Source organism: Euprymna scolopes, chromosome 16 (genome assembly GCF_053919585.1).
Source record: "Euprymna scolopes isolate OS-2025 chromosome 16, ASM5391958v1, whole genome shotgun sequence".
Classification (NCBI taxonomy): domain Eukaryota; kingdom Metazoa; phylum Mollusca; class Cephalopoda; order Sepiida; family Sepiolidae; genus Euprymna; species Euprymna scolopes.
The window spans coordinates 126,183,296-126,194,990 of record NC_136497.1 but is presented as its reverse complement, the minus strand read 5'-3'; positions in this window follow the sequence as shown (position 1 = coordinate 126,194,990).

Below are 11,695 nucleotides of genomic sequence, written 5' to 3'. Positions count from 1 at the left end.
TGTACTTTTCTTAGGAAAAAACCTGCTTTTGGCAAAGTTGCGTTTTTTATTCCTGGCATGGGTATAATTCGATTTTAGTGTTTTTATGTGTGTATTTTTAAATTTCATGATATTTGTGGATTCGTTTGTTTCTGTGATCATTTTTTTCAGTTTCTTCGTAACTTCTGAGTGCTACCTTGAATTGGCTAAAAGTCATGTTATTTTCTTTCTGGGTTATCACGGCGGTAAATGGCTTGAAATCACTCGGTAATCCCTTAAGGACCATGGAAATTAACAGACTGTCACTTATAACTTCACCAGTGACAGTGTAAGCCATTTTGACTTTTAGAACAGTTTCAGATGGTTCGCTGTTACACAGAAGTCCTGGGAGGTGACTTGTTTGTAGTAGACAATTCCACAGAACAAAATATTCTTACCGTGTCGAAACCCGGGAAAAGAACATGTGAAATTGCTCCAGAAAAGGTTTAATATTTATGAAGCAATTCTGGTTTCTGATTGGTTGGTAGCAGAACGTGAATTAATTTGATTAGTCAGTTCTTAGCACAATCGTTTATAAAGTATTAGTATACGTCAAGGATTCGTCACTTGACACTCAGCCCAACAGGTGAGGGGCCGGGAACTGGCCAACAGCACCTGTTGGACTGAGGTACACCGCCTGGGTAATACCTAGCAGTCCACCCTCCCAGGCCTTGCCACCGGGCTTTCCGGTGGGGCAAGTTTATTGCTTGCTGCCTGATGCGCCCCGACCGGGGAATGCCGACGGGGTTACTCAGGCAATTTTTAAATTACAGGAGTTCCCCTCCTTTCGGGGAGCCTGCGGGTCTCCAACTTTCCAGGCCTTGTGCCAAATATTGCCGATGTGGGCGGAAATTAAATAACTACCCCATTACCAGTCCTCTTGACTTGTGATGGGATGTGTCTCCTAGCGGCTTCGGCTTCAGGGAGACAGGGTAGTACATGTCAAGGATTCGTCACTTGACACTCAGCCCAACAGGTGAGGGGCCGGGAACCGGCCCAGCACCTGTTGGACTGAGGTACACCGCCTGGGTAATACCTAGGAGGTCCACCCTCCCAGGCCTTGCCAGCGGCGTTTCCGGTGGGGCAAGTTTTTTGCTTGTGCCTGAGGCGCCCCTACCGGGGAATGCTGACGGAGTTACTCAGGCAATTTTTTTAAAATTGCAGGAGCGCCCCTCCTTTAGAGGAGCCTGCGGGTCTCCCACTTTCAAGGCCTTGTGCCAAATAATGCTGAGGTGGGCAGCATTTAAATAACTACCACATTAGCACTCCAAAATATTGCAACCATTTCAATGAGAGATCTTTCATGACCTGTATGAACGCCCCTTGCGAGCCAATTGCCACTCAAATTCCAGTGGAGGTCAATGGTCGCTGCTAGTCAGTGATCAATGGTGTGCGGCTGTTACGATAATGAGGATTATCAGAAGAGGTGGAGAACACTGGAAAACTGGGGAGACTTGTTGTCACTAAGCTTCCAGAGAACACCACAGGCTATTTTCAAGGATCGATCCCTTATGACCTGTCTGAAAGCTCCAACAATAATAATAATAATTATTATTATTATTGTTATTATTATTATTATTATTATTATTATTATTATTATTATTTATCATATTTTGTTTTATTATTATGACTTTGTGGTGGATGATGATGGTGATGATTATGACGATGACGATGATGATTAAATAAATTGAAAATACGTCCGTGTTGTAATAATCTTGATCTAATGGCTGTTCTAAATGTCTGCCCGCCTCCACAGCGTGGAGAAACCATGAATACTACATGCCTCTTAAAGTCCTACGTTTGTCATAGACATTTCATGTACGTTATTACGATCGGCATTAAGCCAACATCCACATCAAAAAGGATAATGCCTGGGAATATGCTTATACATTCAACCATATATCATTCCGACAACACGGCGTCAGATGTTGTCAGCTAGCCTCTGTTAACATAATTATATCGAGAAAACAGACATATGTACTCTAACGTGAAACCAGCTACGGAAGCTGCGTCAGTCGTTTGCAATTTTGAATGGATAAGTTTTTGCGTGTTGGTACATTGTATTTGCATTAAATATCTCTGAAAAATTCTATACATAAGATTTTTTTTTAATATTTGGAATATTTAAATGGATAAACTGAATCATTGCTTTTCATCTAAACAAAATAAATGAACGAACTGATTGTAATGTAATTGAATTAAAAATGCATTCAGTCCATTAAATTAAGATATTGCTATGTATTACAAGCAATCAACTCAAAGGTACATTGAATTTTATATATTTAGAGTTCCAATGCAAAACTCTAGAACTCCAACATGTTTGAATCGATATATAAAAAAAATATAAGTGCATATTAAATGTGGCTTCCTTTGGTCTTTGACAGACTATGGATACCCACCGTAGGGGTGCCTGCGCGTGAAATTTGTGTGGCAGGAGGTGCGCAAGCCCCAACTGCACTTCTCCTGAGTCGATATTATTAAATACCAGTGGCAAGTGAAGTGTATATACAGGAGGACTGGAAACAAATGCCGGGATAAGCGGAGAGCACATACAGCACCTAGAATTCTTAAATGGTACACCATCTGATACTAACCAGACTCAACGTTGCTTAACTTCGGTGAACTGACAAGAAGCGGTGGGTCAACGCGATTATGCCGTATATATTAAATGTAAATTTCGATTGAAAGCTTATTATGATTCAAAGTTTAAAATAAATGAATTAGTGTCGATATTATATTATGTAAAAATGGTGTGTGGGCTTAGTCAAGTGTTTGAGTGCAACGCTTATACCAATGATAGTTACATAATTTTGAAAAAGCGTTTCATCGCGTCTTACATTAAAACACATTATTTCATGATGAGGATTAACTTTCGGGAATTCGAGAAAATTAAACAGTACTTTCGATATCAAGCTATTGGGTTAGTGCAAAAATAATGTCTTTGACGTTTATTTTTATTAAAAAAATAACACCATTGTTGTGCACTAACCTAATATTTAATTTAAATAAAAAATCGTTAACCGTAGTCTAATCGTTCACTGTGCTCGAATCTAGTTCGTTCCACAAATATCACATTGACTTATGGTGTTGACAACCTTCAAGTGGTCCCTTTCCATAATCTTTAATGCTTTTCTAGAAGAAATTCCGATTATAAAAATTTCTGGGAAGCCAGTGCCAACAATAGAATCCTCGGATTCGTACGATATGATGACGATAATCTATATGAATATAGAATGGATTTTAAGTATGTGACAGTGCGAGTGTGTGTATATGGGTGTGTGTATCTGTACAATTTTGTTTCTTATGGACTCCGACACGGTGCGTCGATTTTTTTGAAATGTTACAGAAAAGTACTTTATGTTTTGGAATAATCCTTAGATGCGTTCTGTATCGGAATGTATCCGATAATTTTCGGTAATCGAAAAACACTGATTTATAAATGGACAGTTCGATTTCGACTACAGTCACCAGCATTTATAGCCTTACATCACAAGAGAATTTGAAAAGTTTTATCATGGGACTAGCAGAAGGGGCCGGTGTATAACACCAATAGTAGTTTATTTGATAAAACAATGGCTCTTTTTGTAATAGATTATAGAGTTGATGTTCTACCGATCTTTATATTTTGTATAGTTGCTATTTCAAAAAATAAAACAAATATAACAAAATGACTTGGGTGGGTCAGGTTGAATCGAAACCAGAACTAAAACTAATAGAATATATATATATATATATATACATATATATATATATATATATATATATATATATCATCATAATCAACAATAACACATATACCGGAACTAAAACTTATAGAATATATATATATATATATATATATATATATATATATATATATATATATATATATATATATATCATCATCATAATCAACAACAACATATATATATATATACATATATATATATATATATATATATATATAAAGAGAGAGAGAGAGAGAGAGAGAGAGAGAGAGAGATTACTGGAGTGCCATCAGCTGACAAGAAGCGGTGGGCCAACGAAACCGAAATCCAAACTTATGAAGAATTCTTAATAAAATTATAAGTTGCGATTTAAAAAAAAAAAACTCAAACACATATATCTATATGACTTGTATGCATCAGCTTGAATATATATATATGTATATATATATATATATATATATATATATATATATATATATATATATATATATATATATATATATATATATAACTTGAGGTCTCTTATTATCGAAACCGAAACCAGAAGCTATGAGGAATTTTTAGTACAATTATTTATAAAACAATAATAGATCACTGGAGTGTAATCAGCTATAATCGAAACCGAAACCAAAACTTATAAAGAATTCTTAATAAAATTATTTATTACAAACAATGTAAGTTCATAAAAATCGAACTACTTGGATGTAAGCGTGACACAAGAAAATAAATAACACACACTCTTTTATTTATGTATATATCACTATTTTAAGAGGGTGTATATTTATTCAAAAAATAGTTGTTCATTTTATATCTTTTTACTTATATATATATATATATATATATATATATATATATATATATATTATATTAATTTAAAATTTAAAATGAAATAGTTTTTTTTTTACTTTCAGCTTAAATTTTTCCAAATAAAACAATCTCTTCAAAGATGATCAGAATTCTCTCACGCTTGTTTAATGCTGATTCATGTAAGGTTGGCGTAATTGTTAGTTGTCATTAATTCCAATTTATGCCTGTAAACGATGCGTTATGTGACATGCGCCGGGATATAGCGATATTAGTCGTCCAGCTTACCAAAATCAATGTTAGTAAGTAAATGACCAAAAACGCTGTCGAATTGTTATGAATGTGAAATAAAGGAACGCATATGATTGGGCAGTTTCAATAGTAATATAAGTGACACATGCGAGCTGACACAAAGTACGATTTCTACAGTTAGGGAGGGTCTGCTGAGAGCACTAGTCCTTCATGACAGAATAAAAAAAAACAACTTCAAAATCTAGTGGTCGGTTTACCTCCTTTTTCTTCACACAAAACAAATGATACGAGTCTATCTCACCTATTTCGCTATTTTAATAGCACGTGCTCGACTGAGCTTCAATCTATGGCCCTCTTTTAAAACATTTGGAACAATTGCTCGTCAAGCAATAACAGCTGCCAATAATTTCCGTTTCTCTATATGCGTGGCGAAAAGTAAAGAAAAACTTCACGAGAAAAGTGGATTTCCTAGAACAGCCTGATTGCAAATCACATTGGGGTTGCTTCCTAGAGTAATCGATAATGGTCGTTTAAATATATATTATAAACTATTCCATACGAAAGAAAGATCACCTTTATTCTATTAGCCAAGAACAGAATGGGGATTTTCAAACACATTTCGTTGTCTTGGCGAAAAATTATAAGATGTCTTTAATATAATCTAACCCTATTAAATTTCACTGTTAATGATCATCGCGGTGGTCTCAAACTGTCAAACCGAAACTAATTCATCGTTATCGATCTAGAAGACTTGAAAATCTTGCCCTTTAGTAAAAAAAATAAAAAAGTTTGGGACAGTTAAAATAAGGAATGATGCTAAAATCTCTCTCTCTCTCTCTCTCTCTCTCTCTCTCTGTATATATATATATATATATATATATATATATATATATATATATGTATATATATATATGAAACATTTTCCACTCTCGTTTTAACTCTTATTGTTTATCAGCTCCAATGAAATTTGTTGAGCATCACATTATAACATTAAGTCTCTTCTTATGGAATTGAATTTACTCTGTTCTCCTAACTCTCTAAGCTCTAACCCACTCTCTCTCTCTCTCTCTCTCTCTCTCTATATATATATATATATATATATATATATATATATGTATATATATATATATATATATATATATATATATATATAGGCATAGAATCGCCGATAGATAGATAATAATAAAGAAATAAAAGAAAATATTGGAAAAAAAAGAATATACCCATATTTGGTTTAAAGGGTAACATCCACTGGCTTGATAAACGTCTCTCTCAATCTCTCCCTCTCACTCTCTTTTTTGTCTCTCTCTCTGTCTCTCTCTCTCTCTCTCTATATATATATATATATACATATATATATATGTGTATACATGTATACATACATATATATATGCATATATATGTATATATATAGAGAGAGAGAAAAAGAGAGACAGAGAGAGAAAGGGACAGATAGAGAGTCAGACAGACAGAGAGAGGGAGGCAGATCGAGAAAGAAAGAAAGCTATATTGGTACCTCGAATTTTCGACCCAAACCAATTATAAAGTTTGCCCTATCTCTCAATATCCTTTATGTAAAATTTCAAATGTTTAGACAAGAAATTGTCTTAGTAATTTGGTAGAGACCGCCGAGGTCAACTTTTTAAGGGGTGAAAATTTAACGATTTGACCTTTGAGAACACTGCCAAACTCCTCCGACCATTTTGAGTCTAAACACTTGAGATTTTAGATAGAGGTTCTTTTGACATGGATCTTACTTTATAACTAAATTTGAACCCAAAACAATAAATGTTAATGGTTCATAATAGGGGCCAAATTAAAAAATTTTACCGCTTTTTTTTTCTTTTGCTAAACATATACCTCCAAACACCCGGGCAACGCCGGGCTGATATGCTAGTATATATATATATATATATATATATATATATAGAGAGAGAGAGAGAGAGAGAGAGAGGAACTTTATTACTGTGTGTTATCTGTGTGTGCAGAAAGGTATCTACCCAACTACTCCAGAATGTTTTGTCCTACAGATTCAACTCTTTATATATAAGGGACGACAATACCATAAATATTATAGTTAGCCATATTTTACAGAAAACATACAAATGGAAACAAAGCATATATGGCGAAAGGATATGACACCTAAAATATGTCCTTCTCAGAGATTCTACATAATTCTCCGTGTAATATAAAACGGAATTAATTAATGAATTAGATTATTTGTTAAAAAAAGTTAGAAAATCACCTTTTAATTCTAATCCTTAAATTAAGCAAAACCAGGAAAAATTACAGGAAACCAATATTATTCGTAAAATAGTCATTGGGAATAGAAAAATATATCATTATGAACTTATAGAATGATCAAGAACACTCGGATGTATATGCACTATAAAGATTTAGCTTGATTTTTGATTAAACAATATCTAACATAACAAAAAAGAGAAATATATGTTGAACAAAGATATAAATCAACTGTTGCCTAGAATCTTAGCGTAACCTGTATCAATATTCGCATAATGCTCGTCAATGCAAAATTACACTGATAAAAGTTGATAGTATATCATGAGCAGAATTCATTATCGATACAAATACGAAGAGGAATACGAAGGAAAATAACCTTTATTCTATTAGCCAAGGACAGAGTAGGGAATTTTCAAACACATTTCGTTATCTTGACGAGAAATTATAAGATGGCGGGCGCATTCGAATTCCGATTGCATCGAGTGGCCGTCATAATCAGCCTTAATATTAGATTTCCGAAAGAACGTCATGATGAACACACACACACACACACACACACACACACACACACACACACACACACACACACACATATATATATATATGCATACACACATACACATACACGGACACCCACACATACGCACACACTCGCACATATATATATTTATATATATATTATATATATTTTATATATATATATGCATACACACATACACACACACACACGGACACGCACACGCACGCACACACACACACGGGCACGCGCGCACACACCCACCCACCCACCACACACACACACAGACACACACACACACACACATATATATATATATATATATATATATATATATATATATATATATATATATATATATATATATACTAGCCTGCGTGAACGGCGGTGTCCCGTGTGTTTGGAGGCGTGTATGGAGCAAAAAAAAATGTAGGAATATGTAGGCAGGTTCAAATCTGTGAATGCGGATAGTGGTTTTAATAAAATGGTAGTAGCGTAGGCAGGGAATCAAAATAACTGTAGGAAGCCAAAGTGAAGGGAGGTGTTTAAAAGATGGTAGTAGGCATGCAGGCTCGAACCCGTGACTCGAAGGCGAAAAATTATTTTAAGGAAAATCTGAGATCTTAGCCGATGTCTCCTTGACGCGACCAGACTTCAAAAGGTTTGAAATTAACCGGAGACAATCTAACGGTGACGATGACTTGCTAAACTGTCGGCGAAGAAATATGGCCCCTCCTTGTACAAAACGACCGACTTTAGGGTGAAAGAATTAACGTTTTTGTCCAATTTTTCGATATTTCAAGTCATAGACGTCGCCCTTCAAAAGAACACCAATCTCGCTAGGATTCATCGACTTTGTCGAAAATCTTTTCGAGACATACATACATACATACATATATACATACATACGCACATACATACATAAATGCATACATACATCTAAATATACAGGTTGTATTTTTATTATATATATGACTACTTCATTTAATCACATAAAAAATATAAAAATAGCACAGACAAGGAGCTAAACTGGGGTTTGTCCTGTAAGTGCTTGATCATTGGTTAGAAATGGGGCGGTGGAAACTAAGAAGCTGATTGGCTTACTAAAAACTCAATAGAATGTGCGTATTTAAAAACGCGAGACTACCACAACGCCTCGCATAAGACTGATGAATCCTAGCGTGGATGAAACGCAGAATATTCTGTGTAGCTTAATTGCCATATATATTTTATAACTTACTGCGATATATATATATATATATATATATATATATATATATATATATATATATAAAGTCAGAATCTGTGTTGGCAGGCAATTCTGAATCTATATACTCAACTATGTTTTTATATACAGACTTAAAATATGGTATATAGGAAAGTTAGATACGGGAAACTCTTAAATATTATTTTATCCTAAAGAACGGGCTGCTAAAGAGCCATAACTTTAAATTGTTACGTCGAATCATCAGTTTTTTATTTGATTTAAACTGTTTCACGATTGAACGTTCCTGAAACATGAGTGCTTCCTAATGCTAAGATTTAATCGGCCTGAAAACCCTTTTCAGACATCATATAAAGCTGCTTAAATTGTCATCCTATTCACTCATTGTCTTTATCTCGAGTTTTTTTTTTTCGGTACTTCGAAACTAAACTGTTTTAAAAAAATCAATAGTCACATGTTTCTGTTTGAAAGTTTTATAGGAATAATATTAATGATAAAATGTAAAAATATATATAATTAATTCATCTCCATGCTTTGATATAATCATCTACTCTAATCCTGATAATGATAATGAAAAATAGAAGGTAATTGGAGATAAACATGTTAGTGTCTTATCATAATAGATAATGACAATTTTAGTGAAAATTGTGTTTATTAAAAACGTTAACAATAGTAAATAAAGGGTTTTTAGTTAAATTTTAAAATCAAAATATAAAAAATAACGGATTTTAGAAAAGAGGAGATAAGGTTTAAACAGCAAAGTATGAAGTAATTTAAAATTAAAAAAGAAGGTCTACATAATCGATCTGAAATTATTCACGTATGTTTATTTTATATATTTCGCGTAGATTCGAACGTACATATTTCAGTGTTAGTCTTTATCTTATAAAACGGGACATATTCTAAACTATTTTACTTTAAAATGCGCGTGTTCATTTTGAGAGGTTAAATCTGGCAAGACTTTGGAGTTGGCGATTTAAAAAATATGGGTTGGAGTGCTTTAATATAGTTGAGAAAATTATTTATTTCAATCAGAACACAAATTTAAAATTAAAGGTTCATTCCGTTTTGCTTGTTTAGGTAAAGTCATATTTCCATACTATAAGAGTTGAGGCAAAGACATTAACACAACACATATTTTTATTTTATTGAATATTTCTATTAAGAGAAACATCATTAAAAAGTTTGAGGGTGATTAAGTATGGGATACAACATACATAAATATGCCGAGTGCTAGAATATCAGTGGATGAATTGACGGAAATAATTAAGAATGTAGTGTTGGATATAGTAATATGGAATGGTTTTCTGGAGCAGTACTCACAAAGATGGTGTAGCAATGAAATTAGCCGATCTTAAATTTTGTAGAGATTTAAGTTAAATAGTGCATTTGTGTGGGATCTTAGTATATGTAGCTTACGACCCCTATATTTGATTCATAAAATACATTTTATGGCCAGTGCATGTTTGCTTAAATGTATTGCAAGTGTGACTTGTGTGGAATTTGTTAGTGGCACGATCTTCCTTTTTTAAAGTTATATATATATATATATATATATATATATGTACATACACACATATACATACACACACATATATATATTAATATATATATGCATATATGTGTGTGTGTTTATATACATATATATATATATATATATATATACAGTAGAACCCCAAGTGACAGCATTTTAATTTCGTAACAAAATACATAGATACACACACGCGCGTGCGCGTTTGCCGAACGTAAAATACGCTTGCATATTATTTTAATGCATGCCTATTTCGTATTTATCAATTTATCAATATCAAGTCTTTTTGTTTATTGTATTGTACGAGGGGTGTGTAATATGTAATGCCCCTGACCCACTTCCCATTGCAGTAGAGCAACGAAACTTGGCACAGTCATTAGTCTTTCTCTACATAGGAACCACCCAGAGTTATGCATTTCTCAATCGTTTGATGCAGCTTTAAAAACCGTTTTTGTAGAACACCCTAAATCCAATGTTCATCATCTGGGAAACGCTTTCCTTTCAAAAACAACTTCATGGCTAGTAACAGGTGAAAGTCAGAGGGTGCAAGGTCAGGATAGTAGAGAGTATGGGGGATGATTTCGAAACAACACGCCCATGCTTCTGATCTGGCGACATTCAAGTTGTGGATCGGAGCTTTTCCTGCAGGAGAAGGGTACCTTTGCTGATCATGCCCCGCCTCTTGATTTTAATAGCTTCGCTTAATTTCCTCGAAAGTGAAGCAAAATAGTCTCCTGTAATTGTGGTACCTTTTCCAGGAAATCTATCATCACTATTCCGTCCTGGTCCCAGAAGACTGTGAGCATGATCTTGCCAGCGAGGGCTGCAACCTTGCATTGGTGGTGAGTTTAAGTGCTTCCACTGCATTGACTGGGCTTTGGTCTTTGGATCATAGTGATGGACCCAAGTTTCATCCTGTGTAATCAGTATTTTGAAAAACTTTGATTCATCTTCTTGGCACATCTCCAAATTTATCCCTGACCACTCTACGCGTTCTCGCTTCTAGAATGGCGTGGGCAACCTGGGAATCCATCTGGCAGACACCTTATGCATATGCAAATGGTCATGAATGATAGTTTCCACAGACCCTGTACTAATCTGACATCTTGGGCTATTTGGCAAATAGTAATGCGCCGATCTTCCAAAATGGCAGTCTCAACCTGATGAACAGATGTCTCATCAATGGCAGAAGGGGGGCACCCACGTCTGGGGGCTGTTTCCACATACGTTCGGCCATGTTTGAATTCACGATGCCAGCGTTTTACAAGATAATATGATGGGCCATTATCATCATAAGTTTCTTTCATTTCATAAAAGGTCCCCTGTGGTGTGCGTCATTTCAAATACAAAAACCGGATCACTGCTCGACATTCAACAGGCCCAATTTCACACCTGGCTCA